Below are 12,438 nucleotides of genomic sequence, written 5' to 3'. Positions count from 1 at the left end.
GAATACTACCTAAAATCTGCTTACATATGTTTATTTCAAGTGCCTCTGAAAATTATGATGCAGGACATGCTCTTTTCCTGGGTGTATTTGATTTTAGTGTCTCTTCAGTCACTGATGCAGAATTTCCCCCAGATATTCAAAGAGCTGAATGGGTTCGTTGAGATCTACAAGGCACTCCTATAAGAATTCCAGCTCTCAGCTGTTTTCCAGGAGGAAAGTCTTCCTATGGCAGTTGTGTGGGGTATCACTGGGATATTTCCTAGTTTTCAGGCAATGTATTTAGTGCACCTGAAAAGAAATGGTCACAAAAATATCATCTGAGGATTAATGCCTGAGAGGAGCATGTGCAAGCACACGATATTTTACCCAATTGGACATTACGTTTTAAGTGATTTTAGACTGTGAGAGACCACAGAGGCCGTACATTGATTTTCATTGAGCACTGACCTGCAGCTCACTGAGAGTTTTGCTCCTGTGCCTCCCCAACAGCAGAACTTAGCCCTTCGTCTCTCTGTTATTAATTGAATGAAAACATAAAACCATACCTCAAAGCATTATTTCAGTTCTCTATCAGCATCACCCGCACCCCCTTTCATACCCTTGGTCATTGATCTGGCTTCCAACTCCTTCACTTTGCAGTTTGTAGGGAAATATTTGTCATAAATCCTTTGAGGAGACATCACCGGAACCTCTCAGCCGTGGGACGGGCTCCTGACTTCACAAATTTTCACCAAAACCATTTGGGTTCAACACTCAATACCGGCATGGGTAAGGCAGAAAGCAGTGATGATCATAATGCTTTAAACAATTTCAAAAGCAAGAGTTGCTTCTTTCTGACTAGATATAATTGAAAAGGAGAAATATGTCCAAATGATCCCCCATCCCATTTCTGTACTGGCTGAGGAAGGGCAACATCACTCTCAGTCACTTGATGGATAACTCTCGGGAATGTTTTACCTGAGCCAAGACTTTGAGACAATTTTCAGATTTTTCACTGTGCAACCGTGGATTTGAGTGAGATCCTTCCAGTGGTTAAAAATGGTCTCTAAGCAACAAGCACTAAAATGTTTTCAAATCTTTTTTTACTTGACCCAGGATTTGTGCTGAGTTAGATGAGTAAATACTGGCATGATGTGACATTCTTGTTATTTATGTTACATCCAAATAAGTGGAAGATAACCTAGGCAAATTTCCATTATCTAATTATAAAAACCTTCTCATATTCCCATGAAACTAATTTTAATTTGATGAAAAACAGACAACTTGGAAATGGATTTCCTACGATTTGAGTGATAAGATTCTTTCTCAGTATGTTCTCAATTTACCAAAGACTCCAAAATTGGAGATCTCTATTAATAAACATTGCTGGTTGCTCATGCAGTGACTTTATGTTATTACAAAAATAATTTAAAAAAAAAAAGTAAAAAAGGGAAAAAGGTTGCTAGATTTAGCAGCTCCTCTGCATTCAGGGGAAGGAGGGAAGGACCACACTGTGCTTTACTTTCGAGAGGGAACTGAAACAGGCTGAGCTACCCCCACAACGGCTCCTGCAGAAATCAGGTGAAATCCTGCTTTTTTTGAAGTTACTTACACCATGACCATTCATGTGTGTTTAAAATGTCAATAAGAATCAGACAAAAAGTTGTCTTTGGAGCACTGAGAAAGAGAAATACAGAAACGACATTATAATCGTGATGTGCAGGCAACTAGCCACAGTGGAAACAAACTGTGCTTTGATCCTTATTTCCTATTAAAGGTCACAATCCTGCAATTCTTTATACGTGGAAACACTACAGCAGAATCCGTCCCATGAGTAAGAGTCACCGTGAAAACTACCAGAGCCTGTCCTGAAACTTCTGACATGAGACAACATGTAAAATGACCATAAATAAGGAACAGCAGGAGAAACCTCAGCTCCGTGCCTAATATGTTCAGACCCAGGTTTGACCGCTTTTTCCTGAAAACTAAGCCACACAACCCCCCGATTTCCTGCAAAATCTAAAAGGAAGATCAATTTAACTAATGATGTGGGGGTTCTGTGTCCCCATGGACCTCACACATATTATTTATAGAATGCATTAATATTTCATTTTTCCCCTCCCTAAACAGTCTTTGAGGGTGAAAAAAAAGAGATAGCTTGAGACAGGTAACATTTTAATTGAAATTAATGGGATTGGTTTGATTTCACCTCTGAGAATATAAAAATCATTCATTTTTTTGTCATGAAAAGAATCTTCAAGTCTCACCGGTACCTTGACAAGCACGATGAACGCCGGGTCACACCGAGAATCCACCTCCCGCCTCTCGCTAACCTGTGCTGTCCAGACCACCACCCTCCGGTTCATGGGAAACTAAAATGAGGGAAAAAAAATGCACAGAACATGAAAAGGTAGAGCTAAACCTCTGCTTTTCCTCCCTTTTTTAGTGTTGGTGTTGGTCAGCGTGGGGAACCGCCGTCCCTTGGATGAGATGGTGTGCAATATTGCCATTTTTTCAACACTGCCTGTCAATGGCTTTAACCTCTGACCAAGAACGGTAAGTAGAAGAAGTCTTTTATGCTACCTCTGAGTTGAGCTAGACCTGGGCTGCTAAACGTGCCAAATTAATGCGCTGTACAGATTGCTGCTCTCCCAAGGCTGCGCTGAAGCGTTGCTGGACCGTTTACAAGAGGTTTGCCAAATCGCTGCAAAACTGAAGTATTACCAAAACCGAGAGTGCCGGCCAGCGGCAGGAATCGTTCCATTGCCATCCTTTTATTCATCCCCTAAATAGTTTCATGCTGCCAAAGTGGGCGCATGAACCTCTTTGCTTTAATTTATATTATTAGTATTTATTTTTTTTCTATAAAGCGTTAGAATGGAATTGTGTTTTGTGAATTGCGTGGGAGCACGAACGCACCGGGGTTTGTGCTTTGAACTCATTTCTGTGTTTGAAAAGCTGAGTCGATGGCCCTCACGCTCCTAAGTCACTTAAGAGCTCTGGGAATCTCTCTAAATCCTTTCATAAGCTCAAAATGGAAAACAAATGCATCACCACCCCGGAGCCCAGGTTACCTCGCAGCTCAGGCCCAGTTTTCCTCCCAGTGCCTTCCTTCTCACTGTCTGTTATGAAATAATTTTCCTTTATTCATGAAAATCTCTTCTGTCAAAGCTTCTTATCATACACTTCACAATCTCCATGAGTACTACAGCCCCAAAGGCCGGGAGCTGCCTGGTGCCTTCACTGAGTTGCGCCACACACGTGAATTCAGTCCCGACACAGAGGAAGGTCTTGAAATTATTTATCTTCTACTGCGATTCGCAAATTATAGATGGGAAAGTGGAATCAAACTCACAGACAGAGATGAGGGGCAAGTAAAATCCCACAGAAGCTGGAAAAGAGTAGATGGACAAGTCAAATACGGCATTCTCCCTTTAGAAAGCGTAAAGAGGGCTGCAAGATTTACTTAAAATTTCATAGAATCATAGAATTAGAAATCAGAAAAATTTCTTTTTATTGCTAGCAAATGACATTGAGTATAAAAAGGAATCCTATAGGATTTTCATCTATCTTTTTTAGACCTTTTCGGGGGGGGAAGCCCTTGAAATACACATAAAAAGACCTCAGGAATTCTCTGTGAACGTCAGCCTTTCATCTCCTCGGTCATCCTAACTCTGTTTGTCAGAGTCGGACCAGATCCAGGGCACAGCTGGTGGAACACGCTGCCCATGGCCTCTTACCCCAGAAAACAGGGTAAAACGGTGGTACAAAGACCCTCAGCATATTTGCTTTTTTTTTTTCAATTTCAAGCCAGGGACCAGGTTAGGCGAGTTCCTTTCAAGGAATTAATAGATAATAATAACAATGAGATGCCTGCTTCTTACGAGGAAAAGTGACCTATATTCCAGGTAAGGAAATACTCGTCCCAGCGACGCATGGGATAGACGCTGGCATGAAGGGCTCTGCTAATAGCTACGCTTGTATTATTTTTCATCTAGGTGCCCAAAGGATCTTCCTTCCCTATTCATGCCCAGTGCAGTGCCACCCTTTGTTACAACATTAAAATCTGCTTAATATTTTTTATCATTTCACATCACAGCCACAGTAATTGCACCCTCAGGAGCAAGCCTTCTTCCTGCCTATGATTTTCAATATTATTGGCATCTTCCTCATTTGGGGACCTGAAATGATCTTTTTTTTTTGCATTTTCCCCGTGAAATGACAAACACGGCTGGTTGTGGCTCAAGCACTATTTGGAGCATGACCCCCGCAGCTCCTGGTGTTATCCAAATTAGATTTTGATCTTTGTCAATTAGGCTTTGCCACTGTGGACCTGCTGTGCCATTATCAGGAGAATCGCTGTCAGGGTTGGTAAGTCAGTGAACTTTGGAAGCCTTTCCGCCACCTTCCAGGGATGCAGCTTTTACAATTAGCACCGTCTAAAAAAAATAATAATAATAATAAAATCAAAATTTCTGTCCACAACCTTATTTCTGGCAATCTTTGCACTGTTTGTCCTCAGACCAAGAATCACTTGCAGCACAGAGAGCTCTGCCTTCCCGTGGCAAAAAAAAAACCCCACAATCTTAGTTTCTGCAAGCAATTTGGCTTTCCTTTTGCTCCTTTTAATGTTCCTGGCTTTGTAATGTACCCTGCGATGGATTTGTCAGGGGGCCAGTTTTGCTTCTGGGGGGAAAAAAAAGCAGTGGCCAACTGAACAAAAAAGACGAATGCCAGGAAATCTTCTGCGGTTGTCGCACGGCAGGGCTGTGACGCTGCTCCAGCTCAAGCGTTTTGGCAGCTGGTTGGTCTGAAGCATTTAAACTGGGCAAATACTGGGCGAATGCTGGTCTTGACATACTTACTGGCCTTGCACCTAGTCACCTGCCTCAAGCACCATCCCAAGTCGTTCAATACGAGGAGGTCGACTGCGAAATAACTTCATTTTTGTTCTCACATTTACATCCTGGCTCGGTGTCTCAGAGTTGCAGAGTTTCAGACTGAGCCACGCTGCTCAGGACGTGGGATCCTCTGTATGGTCCAAAGGGAAGATGGAGCCTTCCTTGCATGGAGAAACAGTTACACACTTCCTAAACCAGGATTTTCCAGCGGGAGATGTCATTTCATAGGTTTTAAAACCAGGAAGAGCCGCAACGATTGTCAGGTCTGACTCTGAGCACCGAAGGTCAAAGTTTTTGGTGAATCAGTGCCTGTCTGAACTACAGCATCTCTCAAAAAACCCCCGTAGTTACGAGCAAACCCTTCCCAGGATGAAAAGTCCCATATCGACCTGCACAAGGCTCGCGGTGCTAAAAGCTGAGGCACATTTAAAGGCTGCTCCCATTGCCTTGCAGGCAGCAATTCCCCCCCCCAAACCTCACTCACCGGTGCAGACCCCAGCACTGCTTCTGCCTCGAAGGTTTCCAACACTCTGAGGTGCAGCAAAAGCCCCCGGACAACCAGGCTTAGCAGCTGCTCTTCCATATATTGCCTCCGGAGAAACTCCTTTCCTGCACGCAACTGGAAGTTGAGAGGTGACCTGCCCGGTTCCTGCAACAGCAGCAGCAAAAGTAGAAAAATCATAGATAGAAATAATATGCAAAAGGACGAGAAGAAGCTATGGGATAAATATGGGATGCAGGTGAAACCTAAAGTCTGGGAGTGCCGAGTGCATTAAGGAAAAAAATAAGGGAAAATATATCAAATAGTTTAAAAATAATATCATGGAAAGATAGGAAAAGGCACCACTAACAGGGAAGCTAGAAATGTTACAGCCTGCAGAATAAAGCTCAAACAAGAGGAAAGTCAGTAATTTTCAGTCTCCAGAAAGATATATGATTTTCCAAACTTATCAAACTTATGGTGAAACACTGGGAAAAATAGAAAACAGATATAGAAAAGTACATAAAACATTGCAGTATCACAAACACATAAAACAAATAAAAATAAATATGTCATATTACTATATTTACTTCCTTGTCCTTCTTACACCGGTTGGCTGAGTTAAAAATTGAATGTGGATGAAGGAGAAGGTAACATATCCTCAGACTTCAAACGTAAATATGTAGTTGTAAAACAAGAACAACCCACAAGCACATATGCCATCCACCTGTCTTCACGGAGTGAATACATCCTAGAAACACATGTAGTTTTAGCACGACACATGAAACATTTATAGCTTGTGAGGGGAGATGGTCTGAGCCTTCCTTCTGGGGGGAGGACCCACGTTGCTTGTAGGCAACTGGATGGTCACTCACAGAGCTCCTGAGTTTTTCTCTTTCTGCCACAAAGGGCACATTTTGGAGACGGGGAAGTCATTCCCCATCCCCATGAGCATACTTGTGTTGGGTTGACAACCCTCCAGCTCATCCATCTCCCACATCCAGGAATCTTCCACCCGCAGTAACAATTAGAGGGCTAAACCCAACAACAGCGTTTGATTTCTTTCACCACATCTGATTACTTTTTCCAAGCTGGATCCAACCTTTCCCCCATGTTTTGTTATAGGGGGAATGAAGTGAGAGCAAGGCAGCTGGTGCGGAGGATCTCAACTTCTTTCACAGCGACCTTTCTTGGGGATGCTGGTGTAATCCAACGGTAATAAAACGAGCCCGCATGACTTGGACGGGTTTGGTCCCTCGCTGCTCCATTAGCAGGCAACACTGTGGGACGAAAGGGAGGAGGTCGGGCTCTCGTCTCGCAGCTCCTCTGACCAGCACACACAGAATTTGCGAGAGAGTTGAGGGACGGGGGGAGTTTCTGATACCTGTCAGCAGGGAATGAAAAGTGGGAAGAGCCCCAGGGGCCGACCTTCTAGAGAGCGCGTACGCACGGGGAGGCTCTGGGTAAACAAGCAGATGAAAAGGCTGCTTGGGAAAACGGTTGCCCACAAGCTGCCTTGGATGGAAAGAATTGATTTTAGCAAGACTATTTATAGGGGAGGTTGCAGGAATGGTTTGCGACGGTTTGGGGTATTATCACCTCCTTGTCAGTCACTTAAATTTTTCAACCAAGCCAATTTAGCCTACATTTTTCCATATTTTGCCTTCAGTTTTAATCAGAACAAAACCTGTTAATCTTTCTGCAGGCACAGAGAGCAAGAAAATTATTTTTTCAAGTTATTTTTGATAATAAAAACCAACTTACCAGTTCTCGAAAACCTGTGCTCTGGAAGGTAAAAATTTGGCATTACAGTGAACTTCATGCAAAGAGTAAAGCAAGGCCAGATTTTGAAGAAAACTGGTTTCTAATTGATCAGCTTATTAGGGTTTGATCCAATGCACTTTGACATTGAAAAGTTTTGGTCCAAGCCCTTAAAATACACACTGTTGACAGTTTTCTATTTCTCAGCTTATTCAGTGTGTTTAAAACATGTACTAAGCTGGCTTGGCTACAAATTAGCTCAATAGAGAAAGCCAGCACGAGATTTTTAGGATATTTTATTGTATAGCCTGTCTAAGAAGTGAGGCACAGATTATGAAGTTCATACAGCATTTTGCAGGATTTATTTATTCTTTCTTGCCAACACAGCTCCAAAGCCCAGAGGTCAAATCCTACAGAACTTAAGTCCATAGTTTTGCCACTGACTTCACTGATGGCATAATTTCAGGCATGAAGACAAAGTTCTTGCTCGAGGTTTATTTTCTTGTTTTAGCTGTGCTTTTAAAACTCTTCCAAGAAATCTCTATAAAAAATTATAATAAGCATTCATATAAATGGCATTCCCAACTCGAAAAACCAACCAACTATTCAAAAAATGTATCAAAGAAAATGAATGGAAACATATATCCAAGCCTGACTTTGTCATCTCGTGCTCAAAGTTTATAGCATGGTTTTTCGAATCACCTAGTGAAGTATTGCAATGCCTGGCCGTACTTTGCATTCTTCGGTGTTTTTAGCTGCTGTTGACAACGTGTGATATTAATAGTCATGCTTTAAGATTATACTACTGCAAATTAAAGTATGTCTTGCCTTCCTAGCTGGCTCCAGCCAACACGAGCAATTGCACAGGACGCCAACACAAGCCATTTGTCCTGCTTAAATCCTATTTATGCCCTACATCATGCTCCAAAGTGGCCAGCGGACCTTTTGCTGGCCCCATGCATGGGACCGCTGTCACCCCCTATAATTCCCATTCAACATCCCAGCCACAATAGCGTTTATGGGGTGAATGTCTTTCCAGATATGGACATGGACAGATGAGAATAATAAATGCAGCGTACGACTCATTAAATGTAAAGCTTATTTTCTCACACACCTGCAAATACTTGTGTGGATCAGTTCTGGAGGACAAAGCCAAGTTAAAGGCAACTTCCAAATATCCAAGTGGAACTCATTAATGTGGAGGCCAAGACTTTGCCGATGGTATGTAAATTGAAAGAAAAGCACCTCATTTAATGGAAATAATATTTTATTTTCATTTCACATGTGTTTAAGACATGTAGAGCTATGAAGAAATTGCACATTGCATAATAGAAACTGTATTAACTAATGTTACAAAATTAAGATTGGGGTCATTGGCTACTGTGCTCTGCCCTGAACCTCCTTCTGACTTGCTTTGATAAATGATATAGGAAGTTCTTTTAACGAGGTTTGATCTTAGATATTGAAATACACACCATTGTAATCTCCATGGCATTCTGCATGTGTATCCACACCCTCCTGTGGCAGAGAGTAGGTGATGGCAATTTGCAAGGGCAAAGGGACCTGTCCACATACACAAAGCCGTAACTTTGGGGCAGGAGGCAAATGCTGTTATTATTAAAGTCTACCATAACTTCTATGCAATTTCACACTTGCTACAACAACTGAAGCTTTACAGCTGAATTCTACAAGAAGGGCAATTTCTGACTGAATATAAAACACAGCCGGTTGTAGCAGAGCACTTTGAAACACCGGCACTGAGTAGTGATTGATGAGTGCTAAAGCGTTCAGAATCCCTGTTCCACCACTGACAGTTCCACGGGCAATTTCTTGTCTCTAGAGCTGGCAATGACCCATCGGCATCAGCCTCTTGTCAATTTGCCTCAGTTTTCCTATCTGTAAAATGGAGACTGTAAGACTTACCTTTCTGAACATTTATTCAAAGAATGCTTTGGATGCTAAATTATTAATAAGTATAAAATGATCACTTTAGAAAAGGTAAGTTATCATACATTTACTTAAATCCCTGGTAGTATTAATAAAATTCTTCATTGCAGGATGCTTATGCACTCACACACACACACAAACACATATTTCTGTGCTTAAACACATTATATATATATGTATGCGTATCTACAAAAGCATATTCAGTCCTCTGTTGACCTAGGACCATGCTAAAACATCAGGTTAAGCTCCAGTTCTAGTTCTTTTTCTGCATTCTCCAGATAAACAGGGCTGGATCCACTTGTATCTGCTTGAACTCTATGGCGGGTCAGCAGCAAAACCAATTGTAGAACTGCAACATCACAGGCTACAACAAATATAAAACGACCTAATCCTGTTCCTACTAACTTCAAAAGACTGGATGTTTATGGCAACGTCCTGACCCACGCTGGGTCAATAGGGATTTTGCCACTGACCACAATGAAACCAAGATTTTGGAATAAGGAGCTGGTCCTGCAACTGATTTGTGTGGTCTACAGGAACAAATACCTCCTGAGAAGATAATGAAAGTTAGTGGACCTGGCTACAAGTCAAATTCTGCCGAGGCTGATCTGACAGCATAATCAAAGCTATGTTAGAGAGCATGTAATATTATACAAATATATATATATTTTCTCAAATGACTCTACAAACCCACAGGAAATTTTTTTTTTTACTTAAATGGGAAGGAGAAAATCTATATCTTGGAGAGTGAAAAACAAATTAAAGGTTCTTGAAGGGTGTTTCTTAACATTTACCAGTGTTTTTCCCCATGGAAAAGATGAAAAATTAGCTTGAACCCTAGAGCTTTTGGTCTTTTGTAATCTTTTCCTTTTTTTCCCCCCCACAATGAATATAGATTTTTTAATCCTATATACAGACATTTCACATATTTAGATTTGAAAGCTTTCTTATTGTTATATGAGATTGTTTTACATTAAAAATGCATATGGGACTTACCTGTACAACCAAAACGTACTCGCATTCAGGCATAAGCAAACACCATATGAATCTGAGTAATTTTTGGATGGTGTTTTTAGAGTCTATAACAAAATAATCCTGGCATCAAGATAAATACTGTGCTGTCAAGGCTTCCCGTGATAAGATAAGAATCTTTGCTGTCTGCTTCTATTAGGCTAGGGGCAGGAAAACATCCGCAGTCATTAAGGGGAGCTTTGCCATCTCCCATCTGGGTCTCATCACTGCGGATCACACCGGACCCTGGAAAAGCGCAAGAGGAAATAAGACTCCGTGTCTCGGCACAGCAGCATCGCTCTGGCCAAGGTGGGGAGAGATATATTCCTATTTTACTGCCCTGTGCTACTCTGCCGAGCTTGACTTTCCTCCTCTTGGACTCAAGCGCTCACTGTCTCGTTTATGGTTCTTCAGGTGTTTAGGTTTCCCTTTGCATCTCCAGTTGACGGGAGTCGATCACTGCACTCTCCGCAAATAAACTCCTTCCTGCACTTTCACGAGGGCTACAGCGCACAGAAACACAATGTTACTGCTCTACAGCGTGGGGAACAGGTGCTGCTTCTCATGGAACAAAGAAGCAAATTCTAGAGAAAATATTATATTTCTTCATAACATATTTGAAGGATGCTATCAGCCAAGTCACTTCTGAAGAGTCATTTTAAGATTAAAACAATGAACGGGGATTAAAAAATCTGGGTTAATTTTTTTTTTAAGTAAATTACTTAATCTCTAAAGCACTCAATTTTCTGTTGGTGAAACAGGAATGGTGTTATTTCCTCCCTCTCCCACCCTGTCCCTACGCTGCCTGTTCAAATGCAAAAATCCAGGGGAAGAACCTTCTCAATCTCTACATTTGTGAGATCTCACATGTGGCCAAATACTCGTTTGAAGCCTAGAAAACATTAGCAAGATATATTTTTGATGTACCTGATTAAAAAAAAAAAAAAAAGCATTGACTCATTAAAACAATTCAAATTATCAAACAGTAATAGATAAATTGGCTAAAAATAACAAAATTCTTACTTGATAGTCACTACTTACTTTTTAACACATTCCTGAACACCCATTTCAAATCCATGCTTTGAAGACAGTTTCCTCTGAGAGGTTTCCTTCAGGGATATTTGTGGAAAACAAAGACCAAAAGAGGTTAAAAATTATTTCATTTAGAAAGGCCTAGAAATATTTTTGAAAAATATTTTGCCTAATATATTTCTAATACAGGCCATTAACTGAAAAGCAAGTATTCTATAAATAGTTAATGAGAGATTTGTTTAGGAAAAAATTGAGAATTGTGTTTGCAATCCTAACTCACCTAATTCACGCAAAAATGTGCACAACTTACGTGGGTTTGGAAATTTTTCTAATTTTGCTTTTCAGGAGTTCCTATTGACATTAAATAGCGGTTTTGTGAGTTTTGCCCAACTGTTTAAATATTTTAAGAGAGATACACCATATTCTTCTACCAACCCTGGGCAAGAACCTCCTAGCCAGACCCGTGTCCCACCAAAGCATGGACTTACAGTGATGATGATGATGCTGGAAACTACAGCCAGGACTGACCCATGGGCATCAGGACTCGCCACCTTGGCCACTGGGAGCTCACTGCCACAGCTGGAATGACGTAGGGGACAGAAAGTACTTTGGGACCATTTGGCAACGCTGAGAGAGACATAAGACAAGACCTGGATGAAAATAAAGTAGAATTTTCCTGGGGTTTTTTCATGCATTATTAAAATTGAGATTTTAAAAATTAAAACTTTAGTTTTTCCTTTAAAAAATGCAACAGATGTGTGCGAAGACAAAGCCGGTGCCTGCGCTACCTCGTGGAAGCGTTTTATAGTTATGTTAAGCAGTTACCGGAGGAGAGCACAGTGGAATGACTGCATCTATCTGTCATATGTTAATTAGGGGAACCTGTATAGAGCCAAGTTTTATAACCTTGTTCAGTTTTAAGAGGTTTTTACAGTTACTGAATGCATTAAAAACCAGAAAATGTTATGGGGATTGTCCATTGAATTCTACACACCGGAAAGCTCACTTGTTGGGCCTATGGGGAGAGCTGATTTAGTTTTGCTATATAGCCGTGTGAGTACAACAAGCAAAATAACGGTATAAAACTGTGCAAATCAGAATCGGCGTAAACCACAAGACACTCGACAATAAACCTTCATTTGACTGCAAAAAGCAATTTATAAAAGAGAGCTCTTGAACATCTCTGGTTCCTCTAATCATATCTAATTATGGATAGATATGTTCTGTACGTAGAGCATCAGGAGAGATGTTGCATGTCCTCGAGATGCGGTGGTGAGAGCTGGAGCCCTCACTTGGGCAAAATTCCTCCTTAAAGCCAGTCTGTGT

The sequence above is a fragment of the Numenius arquata genome, chromosome 15 (genome assembly GCF_964106895.1).
Source record: "Numenius arquata chromosome 15, bNumArq3.hap1.1, whole genome shotgun sequence".
Lineage (NCBI taxonomy): Eukaryota > Metazoa > Chordata > Aves > Charadriiformes > Scolopacidae > Numenius > Numenius arquata.
Note: the sequence above shows the minus strand (reverse complement) of the source record.